The sequence below is a fragment of the Oncorhynchus mykiss genome, chromosome 4 (assembly GCF_013265735.2).
Source record: "Oncorhynchus mykiss isolate Arlee chromosome 4, USDA_OmykA_1.1, whole genome shotgun sequence".
Classification (NCBI taxonomy): domain Eukaryota; kingdom Metazoa; phylum Chordata; class Actinopteri; order Salmoniformes; family Salmonidae; genus Oncorhynchus; species Oncorhynchus mykiss.
Window position 1 is genome coordinate 32,854,057 of NC_048568.1, and position 12,068 is coordinate 32,866,124.

The window sequence follows — 12,068 nt, forward strand, 5'->3', positions numbered from 1 at the left end:
TAATTTTCTCATTTCTGACACCAATGCAGCAAACGTTAAAGAATATGGAGCCACATAGCATGAAATGTGTCAATTGTATGGGCTATGGGTTAGTATTGTGTTAGCTGAGGGTAACAGGTTTTCACTGCATAAAGGTCATGTGTAACTCTGCCAAGCTGCTTGCTTAGCAAGTCGGCCTATTGCTTATTCCTGTAAGACTAACTGTAAATCGCTCTGGAAAATAGTGTCTGCTAACTGACTAAACTGTAGGAGAATGATTTACATATACTATTTCACTATGCATTCACATGTATTAGTGATCCTAATATTGGGCCTAAGCTTTCATGGCAGGCCATCTAGCAATTCGTGTTTTGTGAGGCCAATGTAGTGAAAGTAATATGTGTAATGTTGCAATTGGTTATAAAATAGATTAACTACAAAAAAAAACAATCGGAATGCATCAGATCACCTGTCCCATTGTGCGATATTTGTGTAGAGTTTGCTCCTTGTTTGCAATTGATAGGGGATATAGATCAAACTTAATTTGGTTTAGCACTTGCTCCTTGTAATTCTAGTAATCAATGAATTCTTTAACAAAAGTGTATAATGTTTAGAATCGAACATATGTTTTATTTACTTAAGCCTGGTCATACTATCACAATTTATTTTAGAACTGAGTGTTAATTTATAGGCGGCTGCTTCCTTTCAGGAATTGGCTTGATCAAGACCGTGCTTCGGCAACTATTCTACTGCATTCAGCAGCTTAGCAAAAGGTGAGTGTCTCCTTTAAAACAATACAACCACTAGCATGGTATGTATCTACTTGGTAACCTACACGGTATAAATATTTATTGGGTAAGTTAACAAGTGCCCTTAATAAAAAATAATGATAACTTTTCAGCACAAGAATTGCAAGGACATTAGCCACTATGTTACATGCCAGAGAACGTTAGCTGCTTAGCACCGCACACGCTCGATGTTAATTTGGTTAAATTAAGAAAGAAAAACAGATATTTGGCTACGTTTGGCAAATATTATTTTACTATATCAGTTTAAATCGGATTACCTGTGCAATTCTGCTACGTGTACTGTAGTAAAATTGTAGTTAGGCTTGCTGTTATGAGCTGTTAAATAGGACCGCTCTAGCCAGCAGCACACATGGCACCAAATTGCAGACATGCTGACTAACTTGTCATTTGTTTGATAACCTGTATAACAGTAGCTAGCTACAAACGCCAACTGTAGCTATGCTTGTAGTTATAATTACTATTAGATTGGGTGGTAATGAGCTGTTATCAGTTGTAATTGTGGTTGCAATATCAGTTGTACTATTGTGGTTGTATTCAGTGACTTGCTAGCCAAACATCAGATATAGGCATGTGTAGCTAAGTAAATTCTCCAGTGTATGTTGTGGCATTTAGCTAGGATGCTGTTATCTAGGATGCTGTTGGCTAGCATACTGCTATCTAGCATAGTGTTAGTTAGGACCGTTAGGACACGTGCCCGAATTTGCACATGTGCTGTTTAAGTTCAAGTGGGTTTAGTTAGCATGGTGCTAGATAGCGCAAATGCACACGTGCTGATAAAAGCTGATTGTTGGCTAGCTTGGAAATAGTTTGACAACCTGCATAATAGTACAAAGGAACGACGTTTGCTAGCCATGCTTCTAATTAGTATTTGGTTTTAAACCTATCTTTTTTTCCAAAGTATATGATTTAAAACTTGGTTAACAATATTCCTATGATTAATTAGCCTCATCTTGTAAGTAGTAATGTCAGCATATATTTGAATATTTTACAATTGTTAGTTTGGGTGTAATGAGATGTTATGTTAATTAAACACACCATGTTATAAAAATGAATTTTGAAGTTAGTAAACAGGTTTACCTAGACAGCACTTATTGCACTTATCTAATCAACGCATCCTTATTAGACATTACAAATTGAAGCATGCACATTATGCAAGAACCTGTCCATTACCATGTATCCATCAAGACTGTCCATCAGAAATAGCACTCAAGAAGCATTTGACTCAACACCAAAGAAATGCTCATGAAACAGTTACTGCTTGTATAAAAATGTGACCTCTTGTCATTTTTCTGAGCCCTGTAATGTTAAGCAGTACTTTTCTCATTTGAGAAGTCATTTCATCAATAAGGATTATATGCAAGGAGAGATTCAGAAAATAAGTCCTGGCTGGGTAACTGTTGATGCAGCAATGTTGACTACTTTCTCATTAAGAAGAAAGGAGATTGTGGAAAATGAGCCCCTTGTGATTGACTTGTGATAAAATTTAGATGGCCAGCGTTATTCAGACATAAGTGCTTATTTAAAGTCTGCAAAAGGTCCAATAAGATTTTCTGTGATTGTTGAAATTAATAATATACAGTTTCTCATACCTCAAGAGCTCGTCTCCCTTCAGATCTTTGTGCATTTTGAGTTGGTGATTAGAGGACACAAAGAACTACATAAGTTATTAATGTAATGCGCTTTCCAAAAATGTATTCCTTTTATCTGTAGTGCTCTTAGGCTGGGTGGAAAAAACATAACTCTTGACTGTTTATAGGTCACACAAATGCAGGGCTCTATAGAGTGTAAGCCTTTCACTCACATTTTCTGAAATCAATTATGACTATAAACCATTGTTGTTTTCAAAGTATTTCTGTCACTTAGTTTCATAGCTTGACTCTGAATCCCTTAACTTTATTCAACATTGAGCGCAGAGGCAGTCACAGGCTGTCATAGATACATTTTAAATGATCCCTACTGAGACTTAGCTAGTTTTCATGATTCCTAGCTATGTATATTTTAATCACATGCTTCCGTGTTTTTCAGTGTTAGTTTCTGTTTAAACTGCAAAATCAAGATATACAGTGCCTTGCGAAAGTATTCGGCCCCCTTGAACTTTGCGACCTTTTGCCACATTTCAGGCTTCAATCATAAAGATATAAAACTGTATTTTTTGTGAAGAATCAACAACAAGTGGGACACAATCATGAAGTGGAACGACATTTATTGGATATTTCAAACTTTTTTAACAAATCAAAAAATGAAAAATTGGGCGTGCAAAATTATTCAGCCCCTTTACTTTCAGTGCAGCAAACTCTCTCCAGAAGTTCAGTGAGGATCTCTGAATGATCCAATGTTGACCTAAATGACTAATGATGATAAATACAATCCACCTGTGTGTAATCAAGTCTCCGTATAAATGCACCTGCACTGTGATAGTCTCAGAGGTCCGTTAAAAGCGCAGAGAGCATCATGAAGAACAAGGAACACACCAGGCAGGTCCGAGATACTGTTGTGAAGAAGTTTAAAGCCGGATTTGGATACAAAAAGATTTCCCAAGCTTTAAACATCCCAAGGAGCACTGTGCAAGCGATAATATTGAAATGGAAGGAGTATCAGACCACTGCAAATCTACCAAGACCTGGCCGTCCCTCTAAACTTTCAGCTCATACAAGGAGAAGACTGATCAGAGATGCAGCCAAGAGGCCCATGATCACTCTGGATGAACTGCAGAGATCTACAGCTGAGGTGGGAGACTCTGTCCATAGGACAACAATCAGTCGTATATTGCACAAATCTGGCCTTTATGGAAGAGTGGCAAGAAGAAAGCCATTTCTTAAAGATATCCATAAAAAGTGTTGTTTAAAGTTTGCCACAAGCCACCTGGGAGACACACCAAACATGTGGAAGAAGGTGCTCTGGTCAGATGAAACCAAAAATTGAACTTTTTTGGCAACAATGCAAAACGCTATGTTTGGCGTAAAAGCAACACAGCTCATCACCTTGAACACACCATCCCCACTGTCAAACATGGTGGTGGCAGCATCATGGTTTGGGCCTGCTTTTCTTCAGCAGGGACAGGGAAGATGGTTCAAATTGATGGGAAGATGGATGGAGCCAAATACAGGACCATTCTGGAAGAAAACCTGATGGAGTCTGCAAAAGACCTGAGACTGGGACGGAGATTTGTCTTCCAACAAGACAATGATCCAAAACATAAAGCAAAATCTATAATTGAATGGTTAAAAAATAAACATATCCAGGTGTTAGAATGGCCAAGTCAAAGTCCAGACCTGAATCCAATCGAGAATCTGTGGAAAGAACTGAAAACTGCTGTTCACAAATGCTCTCCATCCAACCTCACTGAGCTCGAGCTGTTTTGCAAGGAGGAATGGGAAAAAAATTCAGTCTCTCGATGTGCAAAACTGATAGAGACATACCCCAAGCGACTTACAGCTGTAATCGCAGCAAAAGGTGGCGCTAAAAAGTATTAACTTAAGGGGGCTGAATAATTTTGCACGCCCAATTTTTCAGTTTTTGATTTGTTAAAAAAGTTTGAAATATCCAATAAATGTCGTTCCACTTCATGATTGTGTCCCACTTGTTGTTGATTCTTCACAAAAAATACAGTTTTATATCTTTATGATTGAAGCCTGAAATGTGGCAAAAGGTCGCAAAGTTCAAGGGGGCCGAATACTTTCGCAAGGCACTGTATCTCTCTGATTTGGTCCTGCAGTACATACCTACACATACGCTACGGTCACAAGACGCAGGCTTCTTAATTGTCCCTAGAATTTCTAAGCAAACAGCTGGAGGGCTTTCACCTATAGAGCTCCATTTTTATGGAATGGTCTGCCTACCCATGTGAGAGACGCAAACTCGGTCTCAACTTTTAAGTCTTTACTGAAGACTCATCTCTTCAGTGGGACATATGATTGAGTGTAGTCTAACCCAGGAGTGTGAAGGTGAACGGAAAGGCTCTGGAGCAACGAACCACCCTTGCTGTCTCTGCCTGGCCGGTTCCCCTCTTTCCACTGGGATTCTCTGCCTCTAATCCAATTACAGGGGCTGAGTCACTGGCTTACAGGTGCTCTTTCATGCCGTCCCTAGGAGGGGTGCGTCGCTTGAGAGGGTTGAGTCACTGATGTGATCTTCCTGTCTGGGTTGCCCCCCCCCCCCGTCTGGGTTGTGCCGTGGCGGAGAACTTTGGGGGCTATACTCGGCCTTGTCTCAGGATGGTAAGTTGGTGGTTGAAGATATCCCTCTAGTGGTGTGGGGGCTGTGCTTTGGCAAAGTGGGTGGGGTTTTATCCTTCCTGTTTGGCCCTGTCCGGGGTTATCGGATGGGGCCACAGGGTCTCCTGACCCCTCCTGTCTCAGCCTCCAGTATTTATGCTGCAGTAGTTTAGGTGTCGGGGGGCTAGGGTCAGTTTGTTATATCTGGAGTACTTCTCCTGTCTTATCCGGTGTCCTGTGTGAATTTAAGTATGTTCTCTCTAATTCTCTCTTTCTTTCTCTCTCTCGGAGGACCTGAGCCCTAGGACCATGCCTCAGGACTACCTGGCATGATGACTCCTTGCTGTCCCCAGTCCACCTGGCTGTGCTGCTGCTCCAGTTTCAACTGTTCTGCCTGTGATTATTATCGGCCATTCCGATCAATCGGTCGACCTCTAGTATTTGTACTTATTTGGGGGAAATACAGTGCCTTGCGAAAGTATTCGGCCCCCTTGAACTTTGCAACCTTTTGCCACATTTCAGGCTTCAAACATAAAGATATAAAACTGTATTTTTTTTGTGAAGAATCAACAACAAGTGTGACACAATCATGAAGTGGAACGACATTTATTGGATATTTCAAACTTTTTTAACAAATCAAAAACTGAAAAATTGGGCGTGCAAAATTATTCAGCCCCCTTAAGTTAATACTTTGTAGTTCACCTTCACACTCCTGGGTTAGACTACACTCAATCATATGTCCCACTGAAGAGATGAGTCTTCAGTAAAGACTTAAAAGTTGAGACCGAGTTTGCGTCTCTCACATGGGTAGGCAGACCATTCCATAAAAATGGAGCTCTATAGGTGAAAGCCCTCCAGCTGTTTGCTTAGAAATTCTAGGGACAATTAAGAAGCCTGCGTCTTGTGACCGTAGCGTATGTGTAGGTATGTACTGCAGGACCAAATCAGAGAGATACAGTGCCTTGCGAAAGTATTCGGCCCCCTTGAACTTTGCAACCTTTTGCCACATTTCAGGCTTCAAACATAAAGATATAAAACTGTATTTTTTTTGTGAAGAATCAACAACAAATGTGACACAATCATGAAGTGGAACGACATTTATTGGATATTTCAAACTTTTTTAACAAATCAAAAACTGAAAAATTGGGCGTGCAAAATTATTCAGCCCCCTTAAGTTAATACTTTGTAGCGCCACCTTTTGCTGCGATTACAGCTGTAAGTCGCTTGGGGTATGTCTCTATCAGTTTTGCACATCGAGAGACTGAATTTTTTTCCCATTCCTCCTTGCAAAACAGCTCGAGCTCAGTGAGGTTGGATGGAGAGCATTTGTGAACAGCAGTTTTCAGTTCTTTCCACAGATTCTCGATTGGATTCAGGTCTGGACTTTGACTTGGCCATTCTAACACCTGGATATGTTTATTTTTTAACCATTCAATTATAGATTTTGCTTTATGTTTTGGATCATTGTCTTGTTGGAAGACAAATCTCCGTCCCAGTCTCAGGTCTTTTGCAGACTCCATCAGGTTTTCTTCCAGAATGGTCCTGTATTTGGCTCCATCCATCTTCCCATCAATTTTAACCATCTTCCCTGTCCCTGCTGAAGAAAAGCAGGCCCAAACCATGATGCTGCCACCACCATGTTTGACAGTGGGGATGGTGTGTTCAAGGTGATGAGCTGTGTTGCTTTTACGCCAAACATAGCGTTTTGCATTGTTGCCAAAAAGTTCAATTTTTGGTTTCATCTGACCAGAGCACATTCTTCCACATGTTTGGTGTGTCTCCCAGGTGGCTTGTGGCAAACTTTAAACAACACTTTTTATGGATATCTCTAAGAAATGGCTTTCTTCCTGCCACTCTTCCATAAAGGCCAGATTTGTGCAATATACGACTGATTGTTGTCCTATGGACAGAGTCTCCCACCTCAGCTGTAGATCTCTGCAGTTCATCCAGAGTGATCATGGGCCTCTTGGCTGCATCTCTGATCAGTATTCTCCTTGTATGAGCTGAAAGTTTAGAGGGACGGCCAGGTCTTGGTAGATTTGCAGTGGTCTGATACTCCTTCCATTTCAATATTATCACTTGCACAGTGCTCCTTGGGATGTTTAAAGCTTGGGAAATCTTTTTGTATCCAAATCCGGCTTTAAACTTCTTCACAACAGTATCTCGGACCTGCCTGGTGTGTTTCTTGTTCTTCATGATGCTCTCTGCGCTTTTAACGGACCTCTGAGACTATCACAGTGCAGGTGCATTTATACGGAGACTTGATTACACACAGGTGGATTGTATTTATCATCATTAGTCATTTAGGTCAACATTGGATCATTCAGAGATCCTCACTGAACTTCTGGAGAGAGTTTGCTGCACTGAAAGAAAAGGGGCTGAATAATTTTGCACGCCCAATTTTTCATTTTTTGATTTGTTAAAAAAGTTTGAAATATCCAATAAATGTCGTTCCACTTCATGATTGTGTCCCACTTGTTGTTGATTCTTCACAAAAAATACAGTTTTATATCTTTATGATTGAAGCCTGAAATGTGGCAAAAGGTCGCAAAGTTCAAGGGGGCCGAATACTTTCGCAAGGCACTGTATATAAGGATGTCTCTTTTAGCAATGTTTTAGTTGTTTTACTTTTACTCAGCCTTTCTCCCTTGCGATTCATTCAGTTGAGAATAGTGATTTAGCCTGCTTTTTGTCCAGAAGAAACCATCTTTATCTTGGACTGCAAAGCAAAAATCAGGACCAAACATTAAACACAATACTAGGTTTGGGCGATAATAACTAACTACCATGTAAACAACTATTGATAGTTGTATTTGGCGGTTGTGAAATGTAAGTATGCTCAAGTCTTAGCGTATTTGAACGTATCACACATCCCTGGTGTATGGCAGCACACAATATTGCAGTGTCCTTGGTGACATGTCAAATTCCCTATTGTTAGACAATTAACAGAATTAAAGTGGCACTGTGAGGAATTCCAAATTCTAAACAAATCCTTTAAAAACAGTATTTCTTGTTATTTAAAAAATATAAAAAGCGATTTTGATAGGACAATTCATCCCTACACCATGCAGTGCTGATTTTGCCATTTGAACAGGAATTCCAAACAGTTTTGCTTCAACATTGTTCATCAATGGGCTCGCGCCGATCCGTCTTTAATATAAACTTTGCATTTTAGGCTGTGCTTCTGTGTAACAAATTAATTCCTTATTGTAGGGAATCATTGTCCTATCTAAATAACTTTTTCAATTTTTTTTAAATATCTAGAAATGTAGTTTTTACAGCTGGTCATTTAAAAGGAAAGTAGTAGAGATGGAATTGTACACAGTGCACCTTTTAATATAATGAATGTTGTAGAAAGAGCTGATTGTCATAATGGCACTGAATGATAAATGAGGCTTTACATGGTTTCCCCCCTCATTTTCAGTGTTGGGTAACCATGGGCCTTTGCAACGCTATAGCAGACAATTAATTGTTTTTTTGCAAATAGAAAAGAACAGACATTTTACCTCAACTAAGAACACATTCAGTCTAGACATGGGAGCAATCAATCATGGTTGACTGACGTGTTAAGGACCCTGCTTGTTTACTGGCGTCATGCTCTTGACCACTAGGCTACCTGCCACCCCACTTGCCTCAACAGTATATTTGCATATTGAGGCAGTTTCACAGAAATGGTATTGTATTATTTTTTGGTAGGGCAATGCCTCTAATCTTTGCCTATTTAATTGTATTTATTTTTTTACCCCTTTTTCATGGTATCCAATTGTTTTAGTAGCTACTATCTTGTCTCATCGCTACAACTCCCGTACGGAGAGACGAAGGTTGAAAGTCATGCGTTCTCCGATACACAACCCAACCAAGCTGCCACTTAATACAGCGCGCATCCAACCCGGAAGCCAGCCGCACCAATGTGTTGGAGGAAACACCGTGAACCTGGCAACCTTGGTTAGCGTGCACTGCGCTCGGCCAGCCACAGGAGTCGCTGGTGCGCGATGAGATAATGATATCCCTACTGGCTAAGCCCTCCCTAACCTGGACGATGCTAGGCCAATCGTGCGTCGCCCCACGGACCTCCCGGTCGCGACCGGTTACGACAGAGCCTGGGCGCGAACCCAGGGTCTCTGGTGGCACAGCTGGCGCCGCAGTACAGCACCCTTAACCACTGCGCCACCCGGGAGGCCATTTTTGCCTATTTTTGTTCTGTTTTCCAGAAGACAACTGATTCTGGGGAAGTCACCCGCTGAGTGAAAATCAATATACTTGTCGCTGTGGAAGGAGCTGCAGCAGATGACCCAATGCCAGTTGAGTGTGGACGTTGCCCTTCCTTTGTCGTTGTGGATGGAGCTGCAGCAGATTACCCAATGCCAGTTGAGTGTGGATGTTGCCCTTCCTGTGTTGTTGTGGATGGAGCTGCAGCAGATGACCCAATGCCAGTTGAGTGTGGACGTTGCCCTTCCTTTGTCGTTGTGGAAGGAGCTGCAGCAGATGATCCAATGCCAGCTGACAATGTGGACGTTGCCCTTGTGATAGAAGAGCAGGTGATCATACATGAGCTTCACAATGTCCCAAATGCCTTTTCCACTTTGATTGGGCTTCTTTATTTTCTGAACAAGGATCACCAAACATGTTTGAGGTACACTTTTGAGGTTGTTCAGAAAATATTCTTGAAGACAGGTGCAGAAAACTATTTGGTGTGTTTTTGTTTTACTGGCATTAGTTCAGTTAATTCCTCAGACAACGATGCTGTTATTTGCCTAAATCTTACAGATCTCTGTTTTGGGAAGACTTAAGTTATCTTATTTTTACATGTGATCTTCAGTCTGCAAACTACAACCGTCTTTTGTTAGAGACCATTGATTTGCTGCCATCTCTTCCCATTAACTAAAGTGCATTCTGAAAAATTATAACATGCTGTAAACATTTTCTCACTCAACACCAACTTCTCTTAGAAACCGTTCAGAAGGTTGTCTTTGCTCAGTGTTGGATTTTTTTTCTAATACCATGCCGTAAAACTGTGTTTCAATGGTACCATTTACAAATGTGTATGGGTTTATTGGACAGTGGATTTATTTATTTTTGACAAAACATTTATCTTTAAAAAAAAATATTCTTAGCTAATATTGGTTAAAAGACCATTTAGTGACTGCAGAATTTGGCTGCTCGTTTAAATGTACCTGAAGACATGCATCTAAAAAATATATGTTATTACAAGCTAAATGGAATTAATTGATTTCAATGTAAGTTGTTGAATCGATCAATGTACTCTTGATAGTAAATCAGTTATTGTAAATATAAAGTCATTTTAAAATGGAGAAAAGCTTTACCTAATCCGAACATTGTTCAACTGGGTTAAATTAAGTCGACATGTTTTTTAAGTCAAAGTGTTGCGTTTGAACAGTGGTTCTCAACTTGCAGCCTGTGGCAAGCTTGTATGTTATGTCATTAATAGTATAGTTATTTATTTGTGTGACCAGCTTGACTTGCTCGTAGCCACAGTGTAGCACCACCAGCCAAACAGGTTGAGAACCCTGTGTTACAATAACTCAATATGAAGTAGGCTTGACTTAAGTGCATGTTGTTTGAACAAGGATTGTAAATGATTAACTCTTTTAAATGTGGCTTTAGATCAGATAACTCACACTTTAATGTTGTTCAACTTATTATTTTCAGTTATCTAGTTACATGACCTTGTTCAAGCTCAGAGTACATTACATGTCACCTCATCCTAGCTCAGACAATTTTGTTAGATTTTAAATGTAGTTATCTGTCACGTCCTGACCATAGAGAGTCCTTATTTTCTATGGTGGAGTAGGTCAGGGCGTAACTGGGGGTTTAGTCTAGTTTATTATTTCTATGTGGGGTTCTAGTTTTGTTTTTCTATGTTGGGGATTTTGTATGATTCCCAATTAGAGGCAGCTGGTAATCGTTGTCTCTAATTGGGGATCATATTTAGGAAGCCTTTTTCCACCTGTGGGTTGTGGGATATTGTTTTGAGTTAGTGCACGTAGCACCACTGTAGTCACGGTTCGTTTATTGTTTTGTTAAGTTTCACTTTCTAATAAATTATGTGGAACTCAACATCTTCTGCGCCTTGGTCCGAGTATGCTTCTTATCATAACTGTTACTTGTTATGATAACTTTATTAAAAGTTGACGTAACAAAATTGGGAAAAGATTCAACTCAGAATAGTAAGATATAATGGCAAATGGTTAACTCTTTTATAAATTGAAGTAACTGGCTTTAGTTCAGATAACTCTAGCTTTAAGGTTGTTTCCGCTTATTTCCAGTCATCTAGTTGCCTTTTTCAAGCTCAGAGCACTTAACATGTCACGTTATCCTTGCTTAGACCATTTTGTTATGTGAACTTGAAATGTAGTTATGAAAGCTGTATTACTAGTTACAATAACTTAATTAAAAGTTGACTTAACAAAATGTGAAATTAATTCAACTAAAAATGGTTGGTTATACTGACATGATGTGGACTTAATTGATTTTTATTTGTCAACATAAATGTTGCTTTAGTTATGATAACTCAACATTTATCGTTGATGTAATAAATGTTTAAGTTGATTCAAATGAGAATAGTAAGTTACACTGAAAAATGAAGCAGTGGACATAGCTGTCTTTTATTTGTCAACAATAATGTAGCTTTAGTTATTAGATCTCCACATTTATTCTTAACATAACAGAGGTTTAAGTTGATTCAAATAATATTAAATTAAGAATTAACAAATGTCAAATTAACCGTCTATTGTTAGTCAAAATAAATGTAATAAAAGCTAGGATAACGTGAAATGTGAAGTACACTGTGCTTGAAAAGGGCAACTAGATCACTGGAAATAAAAAGTTGAAACAACAAATAATTTTTTTGTGTATTAGCCTATACAAACACATGGAATAACAGATTGTCCTTACTGCTATTAGCCCATACAAACACATGGAATAACAGATAGTCCTTACTGCTATTAGCCCATACAGACACATGGAATAACAGATAGTCCTTACTGCTATTAGCCCATACAAACACATGGAATTACAGATAGTCCTTACTGCTATTAGCCCATAC

The 12,068-nt window shown here is 39.4% G+C and overlaps 1 long non-coding RNA gene across 1 annotated transcript; it reads left to right on the forward strand.

The window, feature by feature from the left end:
* LOC110520987 lies at positions 1-11,075 on the forward strand. Its single transcript, XR_002473073.2, has 3 exons — positions 1-88; positions 689-752; positions 9,214-11,075. It is a non-coding gene; the product is annotated as an uncharacterized LOC110520987 (long non-coding RNA).
* Positions 11,076-12,068: the final 993 nt, after the last annotated feature.